At 50.9% G+C, this 6,927-nt stretch overlaps 1 protein-coding gene across 1 annotated transcript in view; it reads left to right on the forward strand.

The window, feature by feature from the left end:
• The first annotated feature begins 4,630 nt into the window (after positions 1-4,630).
• Positions 4,631-6,927, forward strand: part of LOC146044969 (caprin-1-like) — a 28,395-nt gene continuing 26,098 nt past the window's right edge. The window contains 1 exon segment of the mRNA XM_083163649.1: positions 4,631-4,869. The gene's annotated coding sequence lies outside the window, so the exon portion shown is untranslated.

Consider the following 6,927-nt stretch of genomic DNA (forward strand, 5'->3'; position numbering starts at 1 on the left):
ACCTAGCGTTGGCGGAAGTACTGCGGGCCAGCCAAGGTGGGTACCAGGCCTGGCGTCGGGGGGCAAAACGGGATCACCCGGCGGTTACAGGTTGTCAGTTGCGAGAAGGGGATCCCGGCCCCCCAGGCGGTTACATGATTCAGTTGATAAGGGCTGGTGGACCGCAGTGCTATCTTTGCCACCCAAATTAAGTAACAGTAAATTTCAAATCAAGTTAATAAATTGTGACCATTTAATTTGCCAAAAATACTCGAATCAGAATGGTTATTTCAGGTACAAGGGGAAGGTTACAAAAGGGGAATGGAGGGGAGTAGATGGAGCTTTGGGTTCAAGGTTTGTTGAATGGTGAGGGGCATCAGGCGCTCAGCGGTTTATCTGCCGTATTTACGGGATTCGTCTTTTCTGATGGCATAGCCAGTCGTATCCATTTGTAATCTTATTTGAATATGAATGGGCAGCCTGCACGGATCAGTCAGATCTTTACAGGCTTCACTGTGTAAAAATAGAAAAAAAATCAAAAAATACCCACCATGGCTAGAACCAGCAATGGACTCAAAGAGCTGGTCCTGGTTTTCAAAATTGAGGATCCAAAAATAATGGGGTTCCCCCTTATATCTAATACCAGCAGAAGGCTCAAGTGCTGGTCCTGGCTCCCAATATATGTAGGACTAAATGAACAGAGGTGTATGACATCTGATTACGTGTGCATTGAATGTGAGTCAAAGTTCAGACATGCAGCACATCAAATTAATCATAATCTGAGCCACTAGCAGCACATCGCAGGTGCATTTTATGCCCCTTTCAGACCGCACTTTTTACTGAGTATTTTGCCGTTTTTTTACTGTTTCAAAACGGTAATTTGTGCAGTCTACTTTTTAGAAACATTTTAAAATATCTGGTCAAAGCCAGTTTTGCGGTCTGAATGCAGCATTAGTATTGCATCTGATTTTCCTTGAACTCAGCAGCTCCCCGGAAATCCTTTTACATGGGATAAATCGTGTATATATCGCATGTAAAAAATGGCATATCAAGTGCCAATTCGGATGAAGGACTCAGTTTCAGTGAAATTGCATGCGACTTTTACCTTTGACCATTAGAAACTGTAATCACATACATAAACTACTAAACCTGTCAGGCAAGGAGAAACTATTCTAGTGACAGATATTAAGTATGGGGAACAATGGGCTAATTCAGATGTGGTTGGAGCAGTAACAGCGCTGTATGGTGATAGAGCAGGAGGCGTTTATTAGACGTAGCCCCTATACCTGTACCCTACTATACACATCACAGGGGCCTGAGTCAGATGTGGCTGGGGCTGTATCCTTCCTTGGTAGCAGCAGTGATAGCACTGTATGGTGATGCAGCAGGAGGCGTCTGTTACACACAGCCCCTATACCTGTACCCTACTATACACATCACAGGTGCCTGAGTCAGATGTGGCTGGGGCTGTATCCTTCCTTGGTAGCAGCAGTGACAGCACTGTATGATGATGATGATGCAGCAGCAGGCGTCTATAACACACAGCCCCCTATACCTGTACCCTACTATACACATCACAGGGACCTGAGTCAGATGTGGCTGGGGCTGTATCCTTCCTTGGTAGCAGCAGTGATAAGCGCTGTATGGTGATGCAGCAGGAGGCGTCTGTTACACACAGCCCCTATACCTGTACCCTACTATACACATGACAGAGGCCTGAGTCAGATGTGGCTGGGTCTGTATCCTTCCTTGGTAGCAGCAGTGATAGCCCTGTATGGTGATGCAGCAGGAGGTGTCTGTTACACACAGCCCCCTATACCTGTACCCTACTATACACATCACAGGGGCCTGAGTCAGATGTGGCTGGGGCTGTATCCTTCCTTGGTAGCAGCAGTGATAGCGCTGTATGATGATGCAGCAGGAGGCGTCTATTACACACAGCCCCCTATACCTGTACCCTACTATACACATCACAGGGGCCTGAGTCAGATGTGGCTGGGGCTGTATCCTTCCTTGGTAGCAGCAGTGACAGCGCTGTATGGTGATGCAGCAGGAGGCGTGTATTACACACAGCCCCTATACCTGTACCCTACTATACACATCACAGGGGCCTGAGTCAGATGTGGCTGGGGCTGTATCCTTCCTTGGTAGCAGCAGTGATAGCGCTGTATGGTGATGCAGCAGGAGGCATCTATTACACACAGCACCTATACCTGTACCCTACTATACACATCACAGGGACCTGAGTCAGATGTGGCTGGGGCTGTGTCCTTCCTTGGTAGCAGCAGTGATAGCGCTGTATGGTGATGCAGCAGGAGGCGTCTATTACACACAGCACCTATACCTGTACCCTAATATACACATCACAGGGACCTGAGTCAGATGTGGCTGGGGCTGTATCCTTCCTTGGTAGCAGCAGTGATAGCGCTGTATGGTGATGCAGCAGGAGGCGTCTATTACACACAGCTCCCTATACCTGTACACTACTATACACATCACAGGGGCCTGAGTCAGATGTGGCTGGGGCTGTATCCATCCTTGGTAGCAGCAGTGATAGCACTGTATGGTAATGCAGCAGGAGGCGTCGGTTACACACAGCACCTATACCTGTACCCTACTATACACATCACAGAGGCCTGAGTCAGATGTGGCTGGGGCTGTATCCATCCTTGGTAGCAGGAGTGATAGCGCTGTATGGTGATGCAGCAGGAGGCGTCTATTACACACAGCCCCCTATACCTGTACCCTACTATACACATCACAGGGGCCTGAGTCAGATGTGGCTGGGGCTGTATCCTTCCTTGGTAGCAGCAGTAACAGCGCTGTATGGTGATGCAGCAGGAGGCGTCTATTACACACAGCCCCCTATACCTGTACCCTACTATACACATCACAGGGGCCTGAGTCAGATGTGGCTGGGGCTGTATCCTTCCTTGGTAGCAGCAGTAACAGCGCTGTATGGTGATGCAGCAGGAGGCGTCTATTACACACAGCCCCCTATACCTGTACCCTACTATACACATCACAGGGGCCTGAGTCAGATGTGGCTGGGGCTGTATCCTTCCTTGGTAGCAGCAGTGATAGGGGCTGTATGGTTATGCAGCAGGAGGTGTCTATTACACACAGCCCCCTCTACCTGTACCCTACTATACACATCACAGGGGCCTGAGCCAGATGTGGCTGGTGCTGTATCCTTCCTTGGTAGCAGCAGTGATAGCGCTGTATGGTGATGCAGCAGGAGGCATCTATTACACACAGCCCCTATACCTGTACCCTACTATACACATCACAGGGGCCTGAGTCAGATGTGGCTGGGGCTGTATCCATCCTTGGTAGCAGGAGTGATAGCGCTGTATGGTGATGCAGCAGGAGGCGTCTATTACACACAGCCCCCTATACCTGTACCCTACTATACACATCACAGGGGCCTGAGCCAGATGTGGCTGGGGCTGTATCCTTCCTTGGTAGCAGCAGTGATAGCGCTGTATGGTGATGCAGCAGGAGGCGTCTATTACACACAGCCCCCTATACCTGTACCCTACTATACACATCACAGGGGCCTGAGTCAGATGTGGCTGGGGCTGTATCCTTCCTTGGTAGCAGCAGTGATAGGGGCTGTATGGTTATGCAGCAGGAGGTGTCTATTACACACAGCCCCCTCTACCTGTACCCTACTATACACATCACAGGAGGGACATAATGCTCTGCTCCTGGACTTCCCTTCTTTTAATTTATAATTGTCATTACCTGTGTTGAATTAGTTAATGGACAAGAAAGTGTTTCAACACAGATGACGGCAATCATGGATTAATGCTATGTACACATGGTGCGATGTTGCTTGCGTTTAGATCCCAATTCAGTTGGGATCAAATTGGGATCGAACAGCAAGCAAAACGCATTTGATTTTGACTATATAGTACAGATCTGTACAGTCTTCCCTGCAGTCTTTTTCACTGTTCAATTTACACTAAATGGGAGCGTGCATAGGGAACGAATGAGGCTGAACACCGTTCCATGACCATTTGATTTTGACTATAACATGGTCGTCCCCAGGGCTATTTTTCAGTAGGCTCCAGCAGGAACTGAGGCCCTTATTCTAGTTCACTCTTTCTAAAAAAATATTTCTTCGATGGACAAAACCATGTGCACTGCAGGTGAGGCAGGTGTTACTTGTGTGGAGATAATTAGATTTGAGTGGGGTTTTACACCTGCCTCACCTGCAGTGCACATGGTTTTGTCCATCTAAGAAATAGCCCTGGTCGTCCCAGTAATATAAACCCAGGAACATAACATTTTGTCCCTCCTGGAATGGGTCATGTTGTAAGGTATGCAATGGGCATGTCATCAATTTATATGTCAACCATTAACATATGTTTCAGAAATATATAGACAATATTATTGTCTAACGAACGGCTACAATATGGTGCCGAGTCGACCTCTTGACTGTCAGCGTCTATCTAGATTTTTGCCCGCCCACATGGGGACTGGAAGGGGCTATCGAAGAAAGATTTTGGTAGTATATCAAAGCTAGCCCCTCCCCATGTGGGCGGTCCCCGGCAAGCCACCGGTTTCAGTCTATTGTCCGTTGTGGCTGTCTCTGAATGTGCCTGAGAGTCCTTCCTTCTGTCAGTATAACTCCGGGCCACGGGAAGGAACCGCAGCGCTTTACCAGAGGGAGAGCAGTAGAGCGGTGTGGCGGACAGCCAGTGCCGGCCTCGGTTCTCTCCAGCCCCCGCAGTGACCGCAGGCGGCGGCACGGTCGCCCCGTGCAGGACCCTGGCCGTGTAAATCCCTCCGCTTCCTGTGTCTCGGCCTCATTAGCTCGGTGAGGCGGCAGCGGCGGGGCGGCGATTCTTTTCTCACATCCTCACACCGCGGTGATCCTGAAAGGTGTGGTGAGGCTAGTGTTCTCCGGTGGCTAGAAATGAGGCGATCGGTTCCCGGTTAAATTATGGTGGGGTAAAACTTATTAGGTTCATGATCGTTTTCCGGTACCGGCTGCGGTTCCTGAATCAGTGGCTCATCCCTCAAGCTATGGGATCGGTAATATGATCCCGGCAGCAAGTGGCTTCTTTGTCCCCATGTGCGCTTAGTGTAGTGCCCAGCTTTAGAAGGAGTGGCAGAAGGGTATCTGTAGGATGAGGTGTGATAGGTTCAGCCATGCCCTTTAACCATTGGGTGGGTTGCAGAGGTGTCTGTCCACTACTAGGGGAAGGGAGGGCCTGTAGAGCTGGCCATGCACCATATTGGGGAGGTCCTGCAGAGAAGCCTGTCTTTTACTGGATGGGGGTCTGCAGAGATGCCTGCCTGTCCACCATTGGGTGGATGGGAGGTCCTGCATAGATGCCCGCACATCCACCATTAGGTGGATGGGAGGTCCTGCAGAGATGCCCGTCTGCCCACCATTGGGTGGATGGGAGGTCCTGCAGAGATGCCCGTCTGCCCACCATTGGGTGGATGGGAGGTCCTGCAGAGATGCCCGTCTGCCCACCATTGGGTGGATGGGAGGTCCTGCAGAGATGCCTGCCTACCATTGGGTGGATGGGAGGTCCTGCGGAGATGCCTGCCTACCATTGGGTGGATGGGAGGTCCTGCAGGGATGCCTGCCTACCATTGGGTGGATGGGAGGTCCTGCAGGGATGCCTGCCTACCATTGGGTGGATGGGAGGTCCTGCAGGGATGCCTGCCTACCATTGGGTGGATGGGAGGTCCTGCAGGGATGCCTGCCTACCATTGGGTGGATGGGAGGTCCTGCAGGGATGCCTGCCTACCATTGGGTGGATGGGAGGTCCTGCAGGGATGCCTGCCTACCATTGGGTGGATGGGAGGTCCTGCAGGGATGCCTGCCTACCATTGGGTGGATGGGAGGTCCTGCAGGGATGCCTGCCTACCATTGGGTGGATGGGAGGTCCTGCAGGGATGCCTGCCTACCATTGGGTGGATGGGAGGTCCTGCAGAGATGCCTGCCTACCATTGGGTGGATGGGAGGTCCTGCAGAGATGCCTGCCTACCATTGGGTGGATGGGAGGTCCTGCAGAGATGCCTGCCTACCATTGGGTGGATGGGAGGTCCTGCAGAGATGCCTGCCTACCATTGGGTGGATGGGAGGTCCTGCAGAGATGCCTGCCTACCATTGGGTGGATGGGAGGTCCTGTAGAGTTTCCCACCATTGGGTGGATGGGAGGTCCTGCAGAGTTTCCCACCATTGGGTGGATGGGAGGTCCTGCAGAGTTTCCCACCATTGGGTGGATGGGAGGTCCTGCAAAGATGCCCGGCTGCCCACCACTGGGTGATTGGGAGGTCCTGCAGAGTTGCCCCTCCGTCCACTATGGGGGGAAGCAGGGTGGATCTGCAGAGATGGGTCATAGGGTTGACAGGCAAAAGGTTTATACAAGCAATAGGTTGACGTGAGTTTTTCACGTTTTTATGCTTCGGGAATGGTGCCTCGCTATGCTCTGCACGCTATCCCCACAGGGATAGTTAAGTATAAAAAACTATCTTTGTTTGATAAGAGAAAAAACATGAAAATGTATCATGACATTTATCATATGTTGACTAATAGTGGCCTATTTACTATTGACCACATACTGCTGAGTTGTCTGTCCACCATTGGGTGGGAGGGGTCTGCAGAGATGCCCGTCCACCGTTGGGAGGTGTCTGCAGAGATGCCCATATAACGCTGGGGTAGTCTACAGGGGTGTCTGTCCACTGATGTTGTAGGGATGGCCATCGGTGCAGTTGCCATCGATGGTGATTAAGTGTGATGGATGACCATCAATAGTTTTTACCTATCGATGGGCATCAATTTTCTTTAATTGACTGGCCCCTGGGTCAATCAGAACATGGGAATGGAGCAAAACGGGTGTCATGTCCTGGTACTTTGAAAAAAGCAAGAAATTGGTTTTGCTGTGCCATCAAAGGAGGGAGACCATCTGGTTCTGCTCAATC

This window comes from Crinia signifera, chromosome 11 (genome assembly GCF_055691185.1).
Source record: "Crinia signifera chromosome 11, ASM5569118v1, whole genome shotgun sequence".
Taxonomy (NCBI): domain Eukaryota; kingdom Metazoa; phylum Chordata; class Amphibia; order Anura; family Myobatrachidae; genus Crinia; species Crinia signifera.